Genomic DNA, 6551 nt, shown 5'->3' with positions numbered 1-6551 from the left:
GTATCATTTAATCTGCTGGTGGTTCCCTCTTAGTATATTTTTCATTTCAGTTATTGTATTCCATAGCTCTGATTGGTTCTTTTTTATAGTTTCTGTCTCTTTGTTGAAGTTCTCTTTGTGTTCCTCCTTTCCTCTCCTGAGTTCAGGGAGTTTTTTAAATGACGAATATTTTGAACTGTTTATCTGGAAGACTGCTTATCTCCATTTCATTTAGTTATTTTTCCAAGGTTATGTCTTACTCTTTCACTTGGAACATATTCCTCTGTCTCTTCATTTTGCCTAACTCTATGAGTTTGTTGCGGGTATTAGTTACATCAGCTACATTTCCTGGATTTAAAAGTGTGGCTTTTGTGTAGAAGATGTCCCGGGGCAGCACAGTAATGCCATTCCCCCAGCTGCTAGAGTCACTCTAGGAGTGTCCTTTGTCTGGGCTGTAAATGCTGTGGACACACTAATGTGTGGGGTTGAGCCCTGTTATAACTGGCTATACGGCCTGGTCACAACTGCTTGTAGGCACTCTGATATGTGGGCTCAGACCCTGGGAGGGAGCCACTTTGGGGGGATGCCAGTACCAGACAAGTGCCTCGCCAAGACTGGTGGGGAAGGGGTTGTTTTGTAGGGGGCTACAGTGTTGGGTGATAGAACCTGCCAGACCTGGCAGAATTGGGGCCTACTTTGGAGGGACTCCAGCCCCAGCTAAGGGTTCCCACAGGGTCTGGCTTGGGGTGGGGTTGTTTTGGAGAAGCTCCAGTGCTGGCCAAGGGCACCCACCAGGACTGGTGAGGCGGAGGGGACACTTTGGAGGAGTGTCACTGGGTTGGGCCCACAGGTGACCCTAGGGGGAGCAAGCAGTGCTAGTCACTCAGATGGGGAGAGTCAGCAATGGTGCCTGTTAGCATCAGGTCAGTCAGGTAGAGGGTGAGCCCTCTGCACCAAAAAAAAAAAAAAAAAAAAAAAAAAATGCCTGCCAGCTCCTTCGTAGCCAGAGAACGTTCCAACAGATCCCTTGCCCTTAGCATCTGCCCTAAAATTAGTCAATGAATCTCCTTCAGGTGCTTTTCAGACTGCTGCCTCTGTGCTGGGACTCAGGGTGAGTTTTTGCATGAGACTTTGAAAAGCAGAGTCTCGGTTTCCTATAGACGTCTGGCTCTCCTAGACATAAGCCTCCTTCGTTTTCAAAGTCAAATGGTATAGGAGCTCATCTCCCCAGGCTGGGGAGCCTGATATGGAGTTGGGAATACGAGAGTCTAGGATTTCTCAGATTGGGGGAGGACCATAAGAAAGGAGAGGAAGGACGTGGGAGGGGGAGAACTGCAAGGAGTGTATGAAATTAATAATTTTTTGTCCCCTCATGTAGGATTTGGATGCTCAGGTGAGAGTATTTCAAGAAAGAAGGTGGATCCTTTTCAGTTGACTGCTGCTGAGAGGAGCATTGAAAAATGGCTTTTGGATTTGGTGAAAGCTTTAGTAAGGGTTACTGGGGTAGCGTGATGCTGATAGAAACAGACTGGAGTGGGTTAAGGAGGGAGAAGGAGGTGAGAATGAAGCAATGAGAATGGCCACCCACTATAGAATTCTGGCTGTGTAGAAGAGAAGAGAAGAGAGTTAAGCAGAAGCCAAGGGTACTGTGGAGATGGGACAAGGCTGGTTATTGTTTTGAAATGGAGAAAAGAAAAAGAAAACGCTTAGTGTAGGTTTCCAGATGAAGCAGCAGGGAATAGACTCCAAAGCACGGGCAGAGGCACTGGCCTTAGACTGTTTGATGACATATTCTGGATCAAGCCAGGAGAGAAGGAGAAAAGCTTAGACTTTGATGGTACGCTTGCTGTTTATTTAGAAACTTAAGAATTAGTTCATCTGGATTATTTTGTGTTACTGTTATATTTTTCTCTTATATCTCTTCTTATGTATTTGAAAATCTTGATCTAAGATTAAAAAGAAAGGGCTGTCATTCTAATATTTTTACATGACATGGAAAGTAATAGTTCAACTAACTGTTTGTTATAATAATAAAGACCAGAAGCAAAAACCAAAGGCCAGGATCCTAGAGTCTTTCATGTTGACCTCTGTTCTATTATGAACTTTAAAATCTGTTTTACATCAGACACTGCAGGAAATAGAATAGGAGAACATGGGAAAGGAATATATCCTGCTAAGAGTGCCTAGATCCAGGGGGATTGGTGATGTTACCAAAGAGAAACAAACAGCAGTTGACGAGGGTTTTCAATATGAGTAAAAATGCTTTGATGTCAGATGATTTTCAAAAAGAGGAAGAAAGATGCAGACTTTGGCAAGAAAATATCGAAACAAAACTCAGATTGACTGAAGTTATGTTCAAGAAGGAAAGATGCAAGGAAATGAGTAGGGGTAAATCCACAGAGCATAAAAAGTACTCATAAGTCATTTGTTAGAATTCATGGTGATCATCTCAATCCATGGTAAAATGTTCTTAGTCACATGAATGTTTAAACATTCTTTTCAAAAAAGAAAGTGTGCTAAATTTAGAGGAACATGCTTGATATATGATAAATTGTTCAGAGCCCACTTCAGGGTGGATATTCTGTATTTCATTAAATTTTCAAATAAATATTCTTCTTTTGCTTTGTGAAACATCTTTGTGTATTATTATGGCTTTTCTAGTTTCCATCCCCTCTTCCACTCCTGTCATTGTTTTCAAAACTGTTATTAAGGTGATGTTATCTACCCTTTCCTGACAAGGTTAAAAGCACTGAGTTAATTGACCACTAGTTTCAACGGATGTGGTATGGTAATAATTTCTATAATGAGTAAACAACTGTACAACTACAAATACAATGCCAGCAGAACCTATTTACATGAACCAACATTTAACACACACTAGTGAAAATGATTCCCTCCTGTGATGCTACATTCAACAGAAGGGTTATATCTGGGAGGTCGAAAGACATGCCCAGAGTAATTTACTCCACATAATACATAGTTGTTTCCATAACCCTAATCTTCCTTCTTTAGCTGGAAAGCATAGAGCCAGTGAAAAGGGGCACATATGCACACACTCTTGTTGCCCATCTGGCAAACACCACCAAGCCATTCAAGATTTATTTCAAGCCTTACACATTCTATGGGGTCTTTCCGAACTTCATTCCCCTTGGTAGCACTTATTTCTCCCTTCCTTGCATTTCCAATCTGAGGACAGGAAAAAGAGAATAAATCCAAACCTCTCCTTTTATTATTAATTAATTAAATTATTTATTACACTTATCTATAATTCTTAACTATATTTATCTTTTGATTCTTTGGCAGGGTAAGACATTTTTCTGCTTTGCATTGTCCTAACAATCAATGTTGTATTTGGAGGGAATTCATAACAGTAGTCATCAAAAACTGAACAGTGTGACTGCATATTTAAACTGGTGAATAAGACAGAACAAACTGACATAAAATAAACCTAACCCTAAAATGTACCTTAACCTCAACTTTACCTTAACCTCAAAAGGGTATACATTTTGTTTTGTTTTGTTTTTGTTTTCTTGAAATCATTCAGAATTTTCTACGAAGAGTAAAAAAGGGAGAAGAAAAGCAACAATATCTTGAGAAATTATTAAATTAACTTATTATTTTTTGAATGGATTCAAATCTTGAAAAAAAATGCTGATGCTGAGCTGATTTTGAAAAATAATCATGTTTCACATTAGAAAAGTTTAAATTGCCAGTTTAAGCCTGTTCAAACTATTTCTATTGCATTCTTAGTAATTTCCCATGGAAGCATTTCTAAAGGCTCAGCAAAACATTTACAATTTTATAAAATCTTTTAAATTAATTTATAACTTAGCTATGAGCTTCTTTTTGGGAGACTCAAAACAGTGGGTGACCTTATATCCATAATGTGTGTGCTTAAATATTTTATTACAGCAGAGTGAATTAGGATGGAATTACTTAACTTTCGATACCAACATTTCATTTAACTGCAGTCTGCTTGGTGCTTTACTTAAACCAATTTAATCCCTTTTCATGCAATTGCAAGGTCACTTTTGTATGTTCTAACTGTTTTGTTTTATTTTCAACTGTAGAATGGCTTCAGGTAGATACTGTGAGAAAATACTGACCAAATAGAATAATTCTCTGGCATTGTATCCCATTTGATGTTTAAGAAGATCGATGTTTTCTCCTAATCTCGATTAGTGAGATATAATGTGTAACCAATCTCACCTCCTCTTAGTCCACCCTTTTTATCTCAGCTGTTACTATGACAACCGTGTGCAGGTGTAACCTGACAGCACAGTGCTACAGCCCAGCCATACCTGTCTTTTACTTCCTGTCCCTGAGCATCTTTATTTACACTTACTTTCAATTCTATTTGTTTTCTAATAAAAGTTTTAAGGGCTATATATTTTCCTCTGTGTAGCATTTCAATCACATTCACATGATAAACTGGGTAGTGTTCTCATTGTTCATTTCTAATTGGAATTTAATTTTAGCTTTGATCTCCCAAAGTTAACCCAAGGGTTATATAGAGAAGGCTTCTTAATATCTAAATAAATATTTGCCTTTATTTTTACAGTTTACTGCCTGAAAGGTACCCTGAGTGATTTCTGATTTGGGATCCTCACTAGATTTTTCTTTGCATAAAATATTACGAGTTTTTTTTTTTTAATGAAATTTCCATGGATACCAAAAATTTTTATGTAACAAAATGTTATATTGGAACTCTGTCTACCTCAGGTTTGGCTGAGGTCACACACACACACACACACACACACACACACACACGAAATCAGTGGCAAATACTCTCACACTCCGCTGTGAGGGACTGTTCCAAGTTATGTACGTCCTGCAAAGAAGGTCCTGAAAGTCAGCTTTGCAATCCTTGCCCATCAACCACCTCCATCCCACGTAAACTGCAGACTCAGACTTCATCCAGAGGTAGGTTAATAGAGAGAGGGGGGCTTTTTCTGGAGAGAATTGTTGTTGGATGCTGAGGACCTCCCACTCCTTCACTTTAAGTCTCCTGTGAAAAAAATTTTACTGATACTACTCAGACAGCTTGATATGTGTCCCTGAGAATATCAGACACACTTCTGAGATATTTGAAGTAAGCAAATTGTGTGAAGCTCCTTGTGTCTTCAGAGTCGAGAGCTCTGGTGGACGGTAAGAGCATGTCCACTGACAAAGGGCCAAAGATATGCCCGTATCATTGTCAAAGCTACTTTGGTGGGAAGTGGTCTAAGACTGATATTGAGCCCATGGCATTCACTCCATTGACTGTCCTAACATGTGAGAACCGATCAAAGGTAACCTTTCCAAACTACATTTCCAGGATTATAAACCTAAAATGAGATTATATATGCAGTCTAAATAGATTAAATATTCCTATTAATATTTAATAGGACTAAATATTCCTAGTAATACATGTGGTGCACACATACTGCTTTGGGGTGCTGGTAGGAGTTCCTCTAATCTCTAGAGCAGTGTCTTCTCTCCCCTGAGGCAGACTAAGCCTTCACTGTGGTTGAATCCAGCATGATGACTCTTGTTAGAATGCGATTTGGGTGTCTGGACAGAGTCTTCAGGTGAAAGGAGAGCAGAGGAGCAATCGGGGCCCTGCAGTAGAAGAAAGTGTCTTTGCGCTAGGAAATCTCAGGGTTTTTCCCCCAAATAGGAGTTCAGGACATGCCACCCCAAATATGCCACTTTAGTATACTGATTATTTTGAGCAGAAGGTACTTGCAGAACAGCAAATGTAGGAAGAGGCTTTCTCTGAACTCTCCCTATTTGCTTAAAGACAGATCCTCCACAAGGAACTCGGTTGTGATAGGTCCTCTCTCAGGGCCTTTCATCAACCAGGAGAGACTGACTATTATCACAGAAGAGGAGCATTTTTCACTCATCTTTCCCTGGGTATCTCTCATGTATACATGACGTATACATTTTAATAAACTTCTGTTTGTTTTTCCCGTGGTAATCTGTGCTTCATTACGGAAAGTTTCCGCCAAGAATTCAAAGGGTAGAGGGAATGTTATTTTTCCTCCCCTACTGTTGTAAATAAAGTTTTATTGGAACACAGCCACACACCCATTCATTTTTGTAATATTTTTGGCTGCTTTCACATTACAACAGCAGAGTTGAGTTGTGTGACAGAGACTGCATGGTCCTCCAGTCTAAAATGTTTCCTATCTAGCCCTTTGCAGAAAATGTTTGCTACCCTTGATTTTTCTCTTTCTCAGCTTTTAATCAGCTAATCACTTGGTTTCTCCCACTATGACTGTGAAATTGTCAGTTTCCCCTGATGTTTGAATCAGTTTTTACACTGAAAATTTCCAAAGCTGTATAGCAAATTTTCATGACGTTTGTAACTTTTATTGGCTCATAACTTTATCAGTATCCAGTATACTGCTTTTTCCCTTTTAATGAATTTCACCTTAAATTCTCTTTCGTCTAATCTCAATATTAGTATAACTGCTTTCTTTGAGTCAGCATTTGCCTAGTACTTATCTTCCATCAATTAATTTTCAGTCTTTCTACAACATTACTTTTTAGATACTTATCTTTCTAAAAACCTTATAACTACATTT

Source organism: Kogia breviceps, chromosome 5 (genome assembly GCF_026419965.1).
Source record: "Kogia breviceps isolate mKogBre1 chromosome 5, mKogBre1 haplotype 1, whole genome shotgun sequence".
Taxonomy (NCBI): domain Eukaryota; kingdom Metazoa; phylum Chordata; class Mammalia; order Artiodactyla; family Physeteridae; genus Kogia; species Kogia breviceps.
The sequence above is the reverse complement of the archived record's forward strand: the minus strand, read 5'-3'. Positions refer to the sequence as shown.